Below are 14,761 nucleotides of genomic sequence, written 5' to 3'. Positions count from 1 at the left end.
ATGGACAAGAAACAATAAATCATATTATCTCTAGCTGCCCAGTCCTGGCTAAGAAGGAATATATTCACAGACATGACAGAGTTGGAGCCTACATACATTGGAAGCTATGCCAACATTATGGAATAACAACAGAAAAAAGATGGTATAGGCACACACCAGAAAAGGTCACAGAAAACGAGAAAGCAACCATACTCTGGGATATGCCGATACACACAGATAGAGAAATTAAGGCCAACAGACCAGATATAGTTGTCAGAGATCATGAAGAAAAAAATGCTTTCTAATTGATGTATCAATACCGGCAGATGACAACGTTCTCTAAAAGAAATGGAGAAACTCTCAAAATACAAAGACCTGGAAATAGAGGTAACTAGAATGTGGAACCTGAAAACAGAAACAATTCCTATCATAGTAGGTGCATTAGGCATGATAAAAAAATATTCAGACAAATACATAACAAAAACACCAGGACTTACAAACACATACAACATACAGAAAATTGCACTACTAGGCACTGCACACATCCTACGCAGAACACTTTCCATACAATAACCATCAGAGCATCACAACAAATCACAGCACATACCCAAGGCACACAGAGCTGCGCTCGGTAGTGAAGTGAAAGTACGCTATAAAAATAAAACTACTGAATAATAATAATAATAATAATAATAATAATAATAATAATAATAATAATAATAATAATAATAATAATAATAATATAATAATAATAAATAATAATAATAATGATAATAATAATAATAATAATAATTTTTTGCACAAGGCCTGTATTTTTGTGGTGAGAGGATAAGTCAACTACACCAACCCCAGTGTTTCACCGGTACTAATTTTATGGACACCGAAAGGATGAAAGACCAATTCAACGTCAGAACGTAATGACGGATGAAATAAAGTCTTAGCTCCAGTGGAGTATAAATTAAGACATGACAGAGTTGGCCAATATCTACACTGGCTAATAAGTCGGCATTACAATATCAAAACTGCCGACAAGTGGTATAATCACCACCCTGAAGCTGTAACTGAAGGAGAAAATGTAACCATTCTGTGGGACTTTCCAGTACATACAGACCGAACCATCAAGGCCAATAAACCAGATATTGTTGTGAAAGACCAAAACAATAAAGTTTGCTTATTGATCGACATGAGCATCCCCTGTGATCATAATATCTCAGCGAAAGAGTTTGACAAGCTCAGAAAATATAAAGACCTACTCATTGAAATTGAGAAAATGTGGCATCTCAAGGCGGTTACAATACCAGTGATCGTAGGAGCACTAGGAATGATCAAGAAGGGAACCAAAAATTATATGAGAATGATCCCTGGCTTACCATCCCTGCAAGAAGTACAAAAGATTGTCTTAACTGGTACATCACACGTATTGAGAAGAGCATTGTCGATGTGAGAACTGTTGCTGCTCATGTATTTTAATTTAACTTAAAAAAAAAAAATGAACGAACTACTGAGTTTGGTTTAATGGCCTACCAATGTATACTATGAGTTTCTTTGCCCTAGGAGTCGGGAAGACACTCGGCAAGAAATGGAAGCAAATTTGAAAGAAGAAAAAAAGAAGTAATAATAATAATAATAATAATAATAATAATATTATTATTATTATTATTATTATTATTATTATTATTATTATTATTATTATTATCATTATTATTATTATTATTGTTATTATTATTATTATAGTTGCAACTGCTGCACCAGCAGTTCAGCATTAGCAGTAATATTAGTAATTCGTAATTCATATTTTATTATTTATATTGAATGTTTATTTATATTTGAATATTTCTTTATTTTTTGCAGTCTTAATTTATCTTTTCTTTTTTTTTTGCTTTATTTGTTTTTAATTCATTTGTAATATTCATCTGAAATGTTTAACTAATTAAACTCGTTCTATTCTAAGTTCAGAAGAAAGTTGAAACTTTAAATAAATTACTTGACACATAATCACCAAATAAAGTTTCAATCACTTCAAAAAATAATATAATTTAATTACAAGTATCAATTAGTAATACTTGTGACTGGAATTTTAAATGAAAATTTCTCTTTGAATGGGGAATTGGGAAATATTTAGTAATATTTTCATATTGATTCTTTTCGTTTTACACGTAATTTATTGTTTTCTTTCCTAACATTGTTTTCTAAATATCATAATTCTTGTTGTTATCATCATCATCATCAGCGACAGCGTCATCATCCACATTACTCTCTATTATTATTATCGCAGTTGATATTGTTGTTGTTGTTATGTATTATTGCTATGATTGTTATTGTTATTGCCATCTATTATTAAGATTGATGTTATCATTTGTATCATCATCATCATCTTCATCATCATCATCATCATCATCATCATTGCTATTATTATTATTATTATTATTATATTATTATTATTATTATTATTATTATTATTATTACTATCATTATTACTACTATTATTATTATTATTATTATTATTATTATTATTATTATTATTATTATTATTATTATTATTATTACTATTACTACTACTATTATTATTATTATTGTTGTTATTATTATTACTACTATTATCATTAATATTATTATTATTATTATTATTATTATTATTATTATTATTATTATTATTATTATCATTATTATTATAATTATTATTATTATTTGAATGTAATCGAGTTATGAGTATATCAAATACTTAAAGAATCCTTCATAATGTCTATTATATCAAAGAAAATAGTCTGAGAGCTGTTGTTTACCTGCAGGTCTGCGCTGTTCCAGCAAATCTAAGGAAATGTATTACAACCATGAATAATGCAACATTTTTCGCCTATGCAACATTTATTAGATATTGTGTCCTTTCTATATTCTGTATCCCTAGTTCTTTGTGTATGGTTTTAATGAAACAAGGCTGTTTATTGCGGAGACAGTTAACTTAGAATTTCACTCGTATCTTCATACAATGAATTCTTACGAATATGTGATGGGATGTTGAATGCATAATCACGTATATAACATTAAGAATCTTGATGCGTCACTGAGTTAAATAACTCAGAGCCTCACGCGTATACATACTTACTTCGCCATCGGCAGATTGTCAGTACATTTGCTATGCACAAATTAAATTAACATCAAATTTTCCTGCATTTTCAGTTAATGTTTCGAAATATAACATGACTTCAATCACTGAAATATCAAGAAACTGTTTCTACATAGAGAAATACAGATATACTAAGATATACATACGTACACGCACAACCGTCTTCACATACGCACCCATACGCTCACATACACACTCATGAACAATATAATAATAATAACCAATTCAGTTGACGACAAACTTAGTTTTAAGTACACGTAATCGACTTTCCGCACGCATTTTAATCGAACGTATGTCAGAAGACACAAAGTCCAGTCAAAACCAAATAGCAGCCCCAGTAGTTGTAGCATCAGCAATATCATTGTCAGCAGCAGCAGCGACAGTGGTAGTAGCAATAGTAATGGCAGCAGCAACAACAGCAGCAGTAGTAGTAGCAGCAGCAGTGGTAGTACTAGCAGTAGTAGCAGCAACAACAACAGTGGTAGCAATAGTATTAGTAGTAGTGACAGCAGTAGCATTGGTAGCAGCAGCAGAGGTAACAGCAATAACAGCAGCAGTATTATTATTATTATTATTATTATTGTTGTTGTTGTTGTTGTTGTTGTTGTTAAATAATTATTATTGATGGAAGCAGTTTTAATGTCCCAAACATGTCTTTATATCCGTCTTGGTGTGTATATATTCTTAGATCTGTAAATACTGCATTATTTACGTCGAATGACCTTTTCATATGGACGCATGGTGCATAAAAGTACACATACTTATATCGCTGGCAGATAAGAATCATATGCCATGGGCGCTCAAACCGGCAGATCACGTTATTTCGATGTGCCCCGTCACTTCAGTGCAGACGTTCGGTAGCTGAATACCAGGTAAATCTAACTGAAAGCGAATTATGGAATTTCACTGACTCTTCAGACACTGATGTTGCAAGGAACCAGGTTAATTAAAAAAAAAATATTGTTTCTTAAATTTACGAAGGATGGTGAAGCTTAGTTTCTTTTCCTCCTCTTCTTTTTCTTCGATATTTTCTTGAAGAATTTTATCGTTATTAATTTGAAGACATTAAATCTTCCCTTCCCATTATGTCGACTCTTCTTTCTTTCCGACTTCAACTACTTTTCTCTCCCTGCGATGATGGAGTAGTACTACTGGTTAGCAAGATTAGGGGATAATGCCCTACCGTATTTGTTTCTTATAGTGAGCACAAACACCTGAGTCTTGGTTGACGTTACTCAGGAAACTGTTATATTGTTGTTTTTTTACTATTTCCATCGATACCCGTTAGTTACGTGTCCCTCTATTTGTTTCTTATATTCTTCAGTTCTTCAGGACATTAAGCTCCCATGTAGTCCTTACTACATGGAGTATAGCATCAAGGCCTTTGGCTTTCTATCGTTAATCTCATGCTTTTTGTCATGGTGTTTTCAGTGGGCAGACTTTCGGTATGGCGTTGTGGTCTTCTCGGTCATTAGAACTTTCACATATTTTCAGACATCCCATAAATATATATTATTTTCGTTAGCCATGCTTCAAATACTCATTTCTACCGTGATACAAAAGTGAAGGTGAACATCCGATGTTTCTTATTATGAATCTTGTATATTTAAAAAATATTTTTTTACGCATTAATTTGGACACAAACTTTTATTCCATTGTATATAAGCCAATTTCAAGTTATATTTTAGAGGAATTTAGTGTTAAGTTGGATACAATGGTTATCTTTTGGTATTAATACTGCTTCTGTACCTAGCAATAGCTCTGCAGCTAGCACAGTTGATGCACAATTCAGTCTGACTGAATTGTGCATCAACTGTGCCTCAGATATTATGAAGCTGATATGGCAAAAAAACAGGTTCCGAATATAATTAACAACTGAATGAGAGATTTCTTGTAAAATTAAAATGTATACCACGAATATATTGGAACGTTTCTACAACAACATTTACCAGGGACTCTTTGTTGAAATCAATCAATCCAAAAGTTTTTCAGTATGTATTGTGTCAGTATACTTTCATTTATTATTTCCTTCAGTTATATTTGCTATTTGTAAAAATGGGTTTTACAGTCTACTTTTCTTCCAAAACTTAGTTTCGCATATCTTATCTCTACAAGTCCTTGTATTTAATAAAACATATTTGTATAAATATTATTGCTCTTGTATGATTATTACAAAATTTAGACAATAGATCTGCTAAGGTATCGTTATAAGATTTTCTTATTCGTTAAAACTGCTATACTGAGTTTTCATATGAATATAAACTTAGGACATGAAGAATGAAATATCCTGACCATAGCACAAGAAAATCGAACACTTATTTTCCTGTATTCTGTCGCGCGTTTGGTTCTAAAATGCCAATGTTTATGCACAGTAAATATAGGAAATTTTTAAACTGTCGCTCGCAGGAGTGCAGTGCAACATTTTAACATTTCAAATATGTTAAAAGCTTGTCGCAAGTTCTCTTCAAAATAGTCTCTGATAGTCACCTATTTCAGATAATCATTTTTTTAAATCTAGTAGCAATGATCACACATTCAGTGAAAGCAAAATTCTATATAATGGTAACAGTTCAAATGTACTATTAAAAGACTTATAAAAGAGTGTATGAGAAATAGAAGCAGCTTTTCAATGACAATTCTATTCTTGAATTGTAATCTTATTTAATTAGATCTTCTTGCTATAGAGCAGTCATGTATGGTGACAATGTCTGGTGTAGATTTGATATTAATCATGAGCCAAAAGGTTGAATATTTGACTTCATTTTTCTTTTTTTCTTATTTTACACTATACAAATTTTATTTCCACATTAAATGTATTACAATTTGTGGCTTCAAGAAATATAAATTCCTCCTGTATCTGCGCAAAACCAATTCTGCATGACACACATACACCAGTCAAATCTATTCCATATATTTTCTATCACTTATTGACCTAGAAGCCAGGTTTTACTCTAGACTAGATTTAAATTCAGAGATAAATATTGCAAGGAATTTATCCTGGTGATGTTATATTTATGTCAACTAATCGATTAGAAAAGACGTATTTTCTTCCAATATTTATCAATATTGATGAACCTCATGGTCTTTAAGGCAGAATATATAGAGGCAAAAGGAAGTAAAATAAAAAGAAAAGTAAATATTAATTTATATAGTTTTCTGTATTGTTTTATATTTGTACATAAATCTTCAGCGTAAATACTTTTTCATTTAATCTTAAACATCACTATCTATTACATTTTTAGAAAAATTAACCTTCATCAGCCGAATAATATTTCCATTTTATAATCATGAGCACCATCATATGAAATATGGTGATTTAATTGTGAGGACTATAACGATGAAGACGATGGCTAAGATGATGACGATAGTTAAGATGTAAGTATATGTATATATAAACACGCATACATACAGAGAGACAGGGGACAGACAAATAAGTAGGTAGATAGATAGACATAGAGAGACAGATACATAAATACAAAAATATTGATGCCAAAATTTACACGTGCACTGATTTGTTAACTTGTTCTGTATTTACTTTTTACTATTGGTTTGAATGTTCTATCTCCCTACATGTTTGCAAAGTTGTAATGCCGTGTAACTGTATTTGTATATGTGTGCGTATTGATTGTAGGTGTGTGTTTAGGTGTGTGCAATTTCTCTTCTACCAGTAAGCAAATAGAAGCCAATATCTCCATTTGATTGCAATTCCATACGCATTACAGTCTCTCACTTGCTAATGAAGCTCAGTTTTAGGTATCCGGATATTAACTAGGCGAGAGTTTGTAGCATTGATGCATTTATTTCTATATATTCTGCTTTCCCTTAGTCGTAAATATTAAAATATTTATATTCTGTAACACGTTAAAATGTTGTGAAACAACAAACAATCTGAGTTTTGCACATTTCTTTACTCGTAGTTTCGTCCCAGCGTCCGTGATTATTTCAATAACTATTTTAGCAACTTTAGTCTTTAGTCATATCAACCGATTCTTTCAAGTAAAAAAGCTGGTTGAGATAGGAGTGGGTGCATCTGGTTTTGAAAGCTGAGTAATGAACGTAACGTACATGTTCGGTTCTTATTTTATCTTCCTCACCGAAGTATATTCTCAGACAATTGAAAAAAATCACGAGTAATGATAAATAGAGACATAGCAAATGTGACGCTGATTATAAATATCAAATGTATGCTTAAAGGAAAAATAATTCAGGGGTACGTTGTTCTGTATGTTAAATTCCTATATTGCGTGTAATTTAATTTCTTAGTCAAAGTGTATTTTGAGGATTTTTGGATAACATTTTGTGATATAAAACACAAGATTTATTTTTACTTATTCCATGAAACAAAATGTCTGGATAGAAACAATTACTAGAAAACTGATGGATAAACAAAACAATATCACACGTCTACATATGACATTATTGGAGTCAGTTCATGGAGTGTGTGAATAACACAGCATGTGACGTCTGCCCAGAATTTGTAAGGCAACTGATACAAGTATTCAAATAGTTATTATTGAAATATCATGTTGAATATACGCTTCATAGATTTATAATGGGAAAATGTTTGCGGTTTTGTCTTGAAGTCGAGAGATTTTATATATTATGACATATTCAAAACAAACTCAGTGTATATATATTTCTGTTAGAATAGCTATTAACAAATTTATGTCTGCAACATAACTTACATTGATTCCCATTAATAAATATATTTTCAAAAGCCTGGTTGGGATCTATGAAAACATCAATGTTTCTGAATCTGTTTTATTTCATAATCTATTGAAATGATTTCTATATCTTATTTGAAAACTTATCCAATATGACTGAACCAGAAAACTTCGTGGCACCGTGTCTAAAAAATATTAAAAAGACAAAAAACACATAAAATTTAACAAAGTACAGTAACGAAATATTAAAAAATAACTTATATAAGAAAAGATCGTTAAAAGAGACATATAATAATGGGAAGATCACAAGTTTGTGGCAAAATACTAATATTAAGAACTGAAATAAATACATAACATTTGTAGTTGATTAACATAGGATTCTCACTCTCAAATATATATATACATATACATATATATATGTGTGTGCTTTAACTAGACATTTAAATTTGTTTACGTGTAAATAATAATAAAATGTATGAATATAAAAAGAGGCTACCAAAGTGAATAGTAGTGGGTGTGTAATTTGTAAATGAAATACAAAATACAGAATTTTAAGTCAATATAATATTCATCGACATAATGTATCGAATTTCAATTCCTTCAGTCGCCTTCACCATGTAGCCTCTTTCACTATAAGCACAGACAACGGAAAACCGCTTACTCTCCAGTTAAAAAAAGTTAGTTACTATTCACGTTGGACTCAGTGATAACCCGATTTATTTCATATGAGACAACAGATCAATGTCAGAAGTATTCAGATATATATCAATTGGATGCACAATGTATCGTTCGTGAACTTACAATGAGCACACCAGAATAACGGAGCATTGACTTTCCAGAGACTACGTCGAAAAAAGTCTGCTACATTCGTATGTCACTGAGATGTAAGTTTTCTAGGAAAATGAGCAGACAATTGGTTTTCATTGATGTAACGAGTTACTCCCAAATATTCGATGCAGCTCATTAGAACTACTCTGCTATAGAGAAGAAACGTGTATGTTCAACCGGCTGTTTTGCTCGACTGATTAAGGACTGTGATCGCCGGACAGCAATCCAGTTGTCAAACACTCCGTTTTGATCTTCCATTGACAAGAACTACAATTTTATTAAAATAATGGTTTGAACAAGAATATGCCGCCAAAGGCGATCATGCTAAATGACTGAAGATTCTGTAAATTGAGCGGCAGTCTATGTTTCAATAGCTATGTCACAGATTCCTTTGCACGGAACATTTTGGTAGCCGATGGACTGGGATCATATGTCTGATGTACAATGTAGTAAGATAAGATGTCATATTGCATTCAGCATCTACACGTAATATGTTCGTGATCGCTACAACTTAGAATGTACTCGTAATATCGTTCACGTTCCTGTCCACCTTGAGGTCTGCACTGGACTATATCGCACTCGTTCTAAGTGTACACAATGTCTCGGGTGAGTACATGTCGAGGCTTTGCTTCCTGAGGTCTCACTTTGCAAGATAACTGAATTTTCTGGGTTACATTTTCTTCTCTTCTACATACTCTGTTGAATACAGTAATAGAAACTATAATGATGATGATGATGGTGATGATGATGATGATGATGATGATGATGATGATGATGATGATGATGATGATGATGAAGATGATGATGATGATGATGATGATGATGATGATGATGTGGTGGTGGTGGTGTGATGATGATGATGATGATGATGATGATGATGATGATGATGATGATGATGAAGATGATGATGATGATGATGATGATGATGATGATGATGTGGTGGTGGTGGTGATGATGATGATGATGGTGATGATGATGATGATCCTTTTCTTTTATAAGCACGGAGGTAGCCGATTATATCAACCAACTACTCAATTGGTAATTATTTTATCGATCCCGAAAGGATGAAATACAATGAACTAGATACAGTGCAACACATACACAAATGAAAGACAACACTGTTTGAAATGCTCAGGACTCAGAGCAGTGTCTGGAGAGATTTCAATCGGCGCAGCAAATCAAGCCCCAACTCCACAAAAACAAGCAAGGAAGAAAAATACAATACGTTACGGCAGAATATGTGGCATTGTGAAAGAAACAATAAATCATATTGTTTCTGGCTGTCCTTCCTGATTAAAAAGGAATAGAACCATTGAAATTTCGGCCTGTACACACTGGAAGCTATGCCTGGCCCACACAATGACAAGAGAAAAAGGATGGAATATGCATATTCTAGAAAATCTCAGAAAATGTCAAACCAACCTGAAATATGCCAAACCACGCAAGCTGATAGATTAAGGCTACTGGATCAGATACAGTTGCGAGTGATTACCAAGAAACGAAATGCCTTCTGATAGCCATCAATTTCAATAGAGGACAATCTATCGCTAAAAGAAAGGGGTAACCTCGAAATACAAAAATTATAAAATTGAGGTAACCTGACTATGGAGCCTGAAAGTAAAAGTAATCCCTATATTAACAGATGCATTAGGTAAGATTAAAACCACAGATGAATACATAATAAAAATCCCAAGATTTATGAATATGAATAACATACAAATAATATCACTCCTAGATACCACACATCTCCGCGAAAATAAATTCCGCTGCAGTGAAACTAAACATTTTTATTATAGGCACAAGGTCTAACCCGTTGCGTTATTTAGTTCATCGATCCTGAATAGGAGATTGTGATAGGGATGACACGGCATGGTACATCGTATTTCCGAAATTGGCACAACGCGAATACAAGAGACGGCATGACAATGTGGCAAGAACGAACAATTGGGATCCTTTTGGAAATCACGGCCTACAAAGAGCAAAGGGGTTTTATGAGAAAAAAACCAGAAGCAAATACCGAGAATGAAAATTGTAGAATCCTGTGGGATGTAAGGATTCAGTGCAATCACCTGACCAGACATCGGAAATTGCACAATGTTGTGGTGAAATAAAAAAAAAAGAAAAACGTGCCCGATAATGGACATAGCATGTCCCGATGACAACAAGATCAAAGAGAAAGAAGAAAAAATGAAGAACTACGACGATTTGAAGTGAGAAATACGAAGACTGTGGTCAATGAGGAGAGTAAACGTGAACTCAACAGTAACTGGCGCACTAGGATGTATCAGCACTCAACAACCAACTTGGCTGAAAAAGATTGGCACAAATGTAAAGGTAGTACATCTACAAAAATCAGCGATGCATGGAACTTCAGAAATTCTTCGCAGTGTTCTTGAGGCATGACCAGTAAACAAGAGTCAACTTATCCTGCTGGCTCTGGGTAGCTGACCCTTACTCAGCATCATATCCAGCAAAATCAGCTGCGAGATTTCATCACGTAATAATAATAATAATAATAATAATAATAATAATAATAATAATAATAATAATAATAATAATAATATGCCCTGATGCAGTACCAGGCAGTGGCTCTCATGGCTTCTGATCTTAACTGATTGGAAGTGTTATCATGTATATTGTTTTGTCTTGGTATAAAAGATGGTCTACAGCAAATATTCTGCTCAATACCACAGATTTGCTTGTCAGTTGTTTGACCTTAACCAGTTGAGCATGTCCCTTAGTGGCTGACGATATGTGCATCTCTGATCATGAGCAGAAGTAGTGGGGGAGCATCATAGCCATGTGTTGAGAGGGATTCTTTGGGGTTTGAATAATTCACCTCTGGAAACATGGGTGGTTCTTTCAACATCCTTAAACAACCCTTATTCAGGGACCGTTTGAGCGGGATGGGCTACTCAACCTGAAGAAAATTCTAACTGGGCCCCACCTGCAAGGTCATGTGCTGTTTATCTTGATATGAGATGACCATGTCGCGCACATATGGTTGTGATGCATGTGCCTGGTGTACCTTTATCGGACGGGTGGTCATGATTGGTATATTGGGCTTCGTATATTTTACCCCAGTGTCACTTTGATGGCATGAGCTGCTCTCTCACTTAATAATAATAATAATAATAATAATAATAATAATAATAATAATAATAATAATAATAATAACCTGTATGTAGTAAGCATAAGGTTGGCAACAGGATTGAATATGATGCATGGCAATGCATTGCGATGTTACATAAGAACGCGTAGACAATTGAAAAAAAGGAAAAATTTCCCCACATAGGATAAAATATGGAAGGTCTACTCGGTTTTCTCAAGACTGAATCTGTTGTATAGCACGAAAGTTAGGTGGTAATAGATTATGAAAGCAATGGGGGTATTTGCCAACTTTGTCATCCTTCGGGGTAGTTTATTCTTGCCCCATACATGTGTACCTTGCTTATTAGCTCACTCTCGTTCTTTCCCACTGAAGATTTGGACCAAACAAGACACCGAGTGATTTATCTAGTAATTCCGTTCTCTGCTCTACGACGCTACCGGGCAGTTGTATCTGACTCTTCATATAGCGATCTTTAGATTACTGTTTTAATCTGGTTAATTTTTTAATCTTGTTTTCGACAGCTAGATCAAGTTTACGGTATTTCATTCTAGTCATGTGGAGTTAGACAAGAAGTGTCTATTATGCGATTGTAGTACACAGCAGATAGAAGCGTCTGACATTATCGCCTGCGTTGTAGTTTAAATTGTCACTCAGTTCTGTGTTCGAATGTTCATGCTCAGATTACTGCTGTTATAATTTCTAACTACCAGTACGTTCGAAACATATTAGACATGAAACATATTTGCATGACCGTGAAACGAACGGCTGTCGGTTTCAGTGTCCACTGTTGTTAATTGTTCCAACATACATCCAATACCCCCATGCATTACTTACAATCGTAGCAAACGTCTTTACACTCGATGTGTTCCACAGTAACAACAGTGACGTCAGGCATGCATACCGACAGAACCGTCTGGTTTCTAACTTGCATATCAGTAACTTAAGCGCCAAATCACACAGGCATGGGAAATGCGTAGAATGCTTTCAGATGGAAAGCATAGTCTGAAAGTGTTCGCTAAGGGGAAAATTTTGTCTTGCCACTGAGGAAATACTGGAAATATTGCTGTATACAGAGACCATTCAGCACTAGAGACCAGGTATGAGCATGCACATTGTCAGTATATCAGTAAAGACTATGCAGATTTTTTTGTAGTGGTTATTCCTGGGTGATAGTGATGGCAGTGGGAAAAGAGCAGTAATGCTTATTGGTGGCCGTGATAGTGGAAGGGAGCTAATACTTCTGTTCATTACAATTTATACAAAACGTGTTTGTAGAATTTTACTCATGTTATCCCCTTTTCCACCCAATTCACAATTGCTGCCCATTTTTTTGACCGACATGATTTCATAAAAAATGCTCACTTCCTCTCATTTTATTGCCTAAGTTATCATCCGAACACTTTACCAGAAACATTTTGGAAAATTTTAAAAACTTCTTTGGTCGTTTACATCTTCTATGACAAAAAGGTTCTCTTTAGACAATTATGCAAAAATATCTTCTGCTTAAACTTAGAATAAAATGGAATTTAACCAAATCGTCAATAAATGCACTATGATACAGAAAGAAGACCATCAGGTCAGCAAGGAAGAATAACAAAATATATAAAACAAAATATATAGAACAAAAATAATAAATTGACAAGCAGTAACTTATAAAAATACACAGGAACTGACTTCTATTAAAAATTATTCAATACATTCCATGACATTTCTCTCACACAAGTATCGGAGAGGAAAAGCAAAACTAAAAATATTAGACTAGGAAAAAGTCAGTCGCGCAAATAAAATAAGTAATTTTTGATACGATATAGTGGGTTAAGAAAAAGCATGCATTCACAATTCAATGCACGTTACTTTATAAAATAAAGTATTTATACTTATTCAAATAATAAAATTATCATCCAGCTAACATATATGCCATGAACAGAGCTAAATAGCTGTTCCCATCAATGATTTCTACACGTTACCTTTACAAACTATAAACTATAAGAGTTTCGGTACACTCTGCGGCAGTGCAAAAACATACTCATTTTTATGATACTAATGTATCTCACAGTTTTAAAATACTGCTCTGCAAGGTGAATATTCTCAACTACGTTAACACTTAAATTGTTTTTTTAAGTGATTTTACTAAGATTATAGCAACGTTATAGTCATAAAATACAAACGGTTCATTCTCTTCATACAAACAATCAACGTAACCACCTAAAACTTTACTTTTCAGCACTTCTCATAAAGTTGATTTTTATCATCAATGTAGGACAAATGTGTGTATGAATGGTGTATTCAAATCAGGTAATCCCTGTACTTGTCTACTATTTATGAGCCAAGAGACAAGACTCAATAGTATGCCCAGGCGCAGTATAATCGTTTCTAAACATATTAGCACGTAAAAAAACCCGTGCCCCGTTTTACTGATTCTCTTACTTCTCTGGTACCTTTAACACCAAATAATGAATAATGAAATATATGATGAGAACTACAACTATCCAACGCGAAATAAATGTGATATTGTAATGTTACCACAGGCCAACAATTCTGTTGAACTCAATTTCTGTTCAGTGTCCATTTTCTATTTTGGATTCTCAATAGAAAAAATTTTGTAGAAAAATTTTATTGTTATGCAGAGAATATGTTCGGTGTTTTAAAAGAATAGAGAATTGTTTTTCTTTTACATTTTTGGTAATTCAGATTCTCTTTTTTTTATTCCCTTTCCATTCATTACTTTTCACTTGCAGCTTTTATTATAATTATTTCTATATCATTGTTACCCTTAATGTTTCTCTTTTATTAATGTTTTTATATTTTAGTTCATTTTTTAATGCTTCAGAAAGTGTTTATTCTTTTTTTTTTGCCTGATGAATAATTTAAACCTAATGTCTAGACTCACAAAAGAATTACATGTCTAAGCTTTGCAGAATATATTTGTCAGTAAAGTATTACTTCGGCATGTGATACCAAAGAATAAGGATTTCTTTTATTGCAGTAGAACAAGACGTATTATTCACGTATATATTCTAAGAGATGCATTATAATATATTGACGATCGAGACT

General features: G+C 33.2%; 1 long non-coding RNA gene across 1 annotated transcript; it reads left to right on the top strand.

Annotated features, from left to right (window-relative positions):
* The first annotated feature begins 300 nt into the window (after positions 1-300).
* LOC118762776 lies at positions 301-11,121 on the top strand. The gene is made up of 3 exons (XR_004998526.1): positions 301-313; positions 7,021-7,024; positions 11,055-11,121. It is a non-coding gene; the product is annotated as an uncharacterized LOC118762776 (long non-coding RNA).
* The last annotated feature ends 3,640 nt before the right edge of the window (positions 11,122-14,761 follow it).

The sequence above is a fragment of the Octopus sinensis genome, linkage group LG3 (assembly GCF_006345805.1).
Source record: "Octopus sinensis linkage group LG3, ASM634580v1, whole genome shotgun sequence".
Lineage (NCBI taxonomy): Eukaryota > Metazoa > Mollusca > Cephalopoda > Octopoda > Octopodidae > Octopus > Octopus sinensis.
Note: the sequence above shows the minus strand (reverse complement) of the source record. Positions and strands in the feature narration are given on the sequence as shown.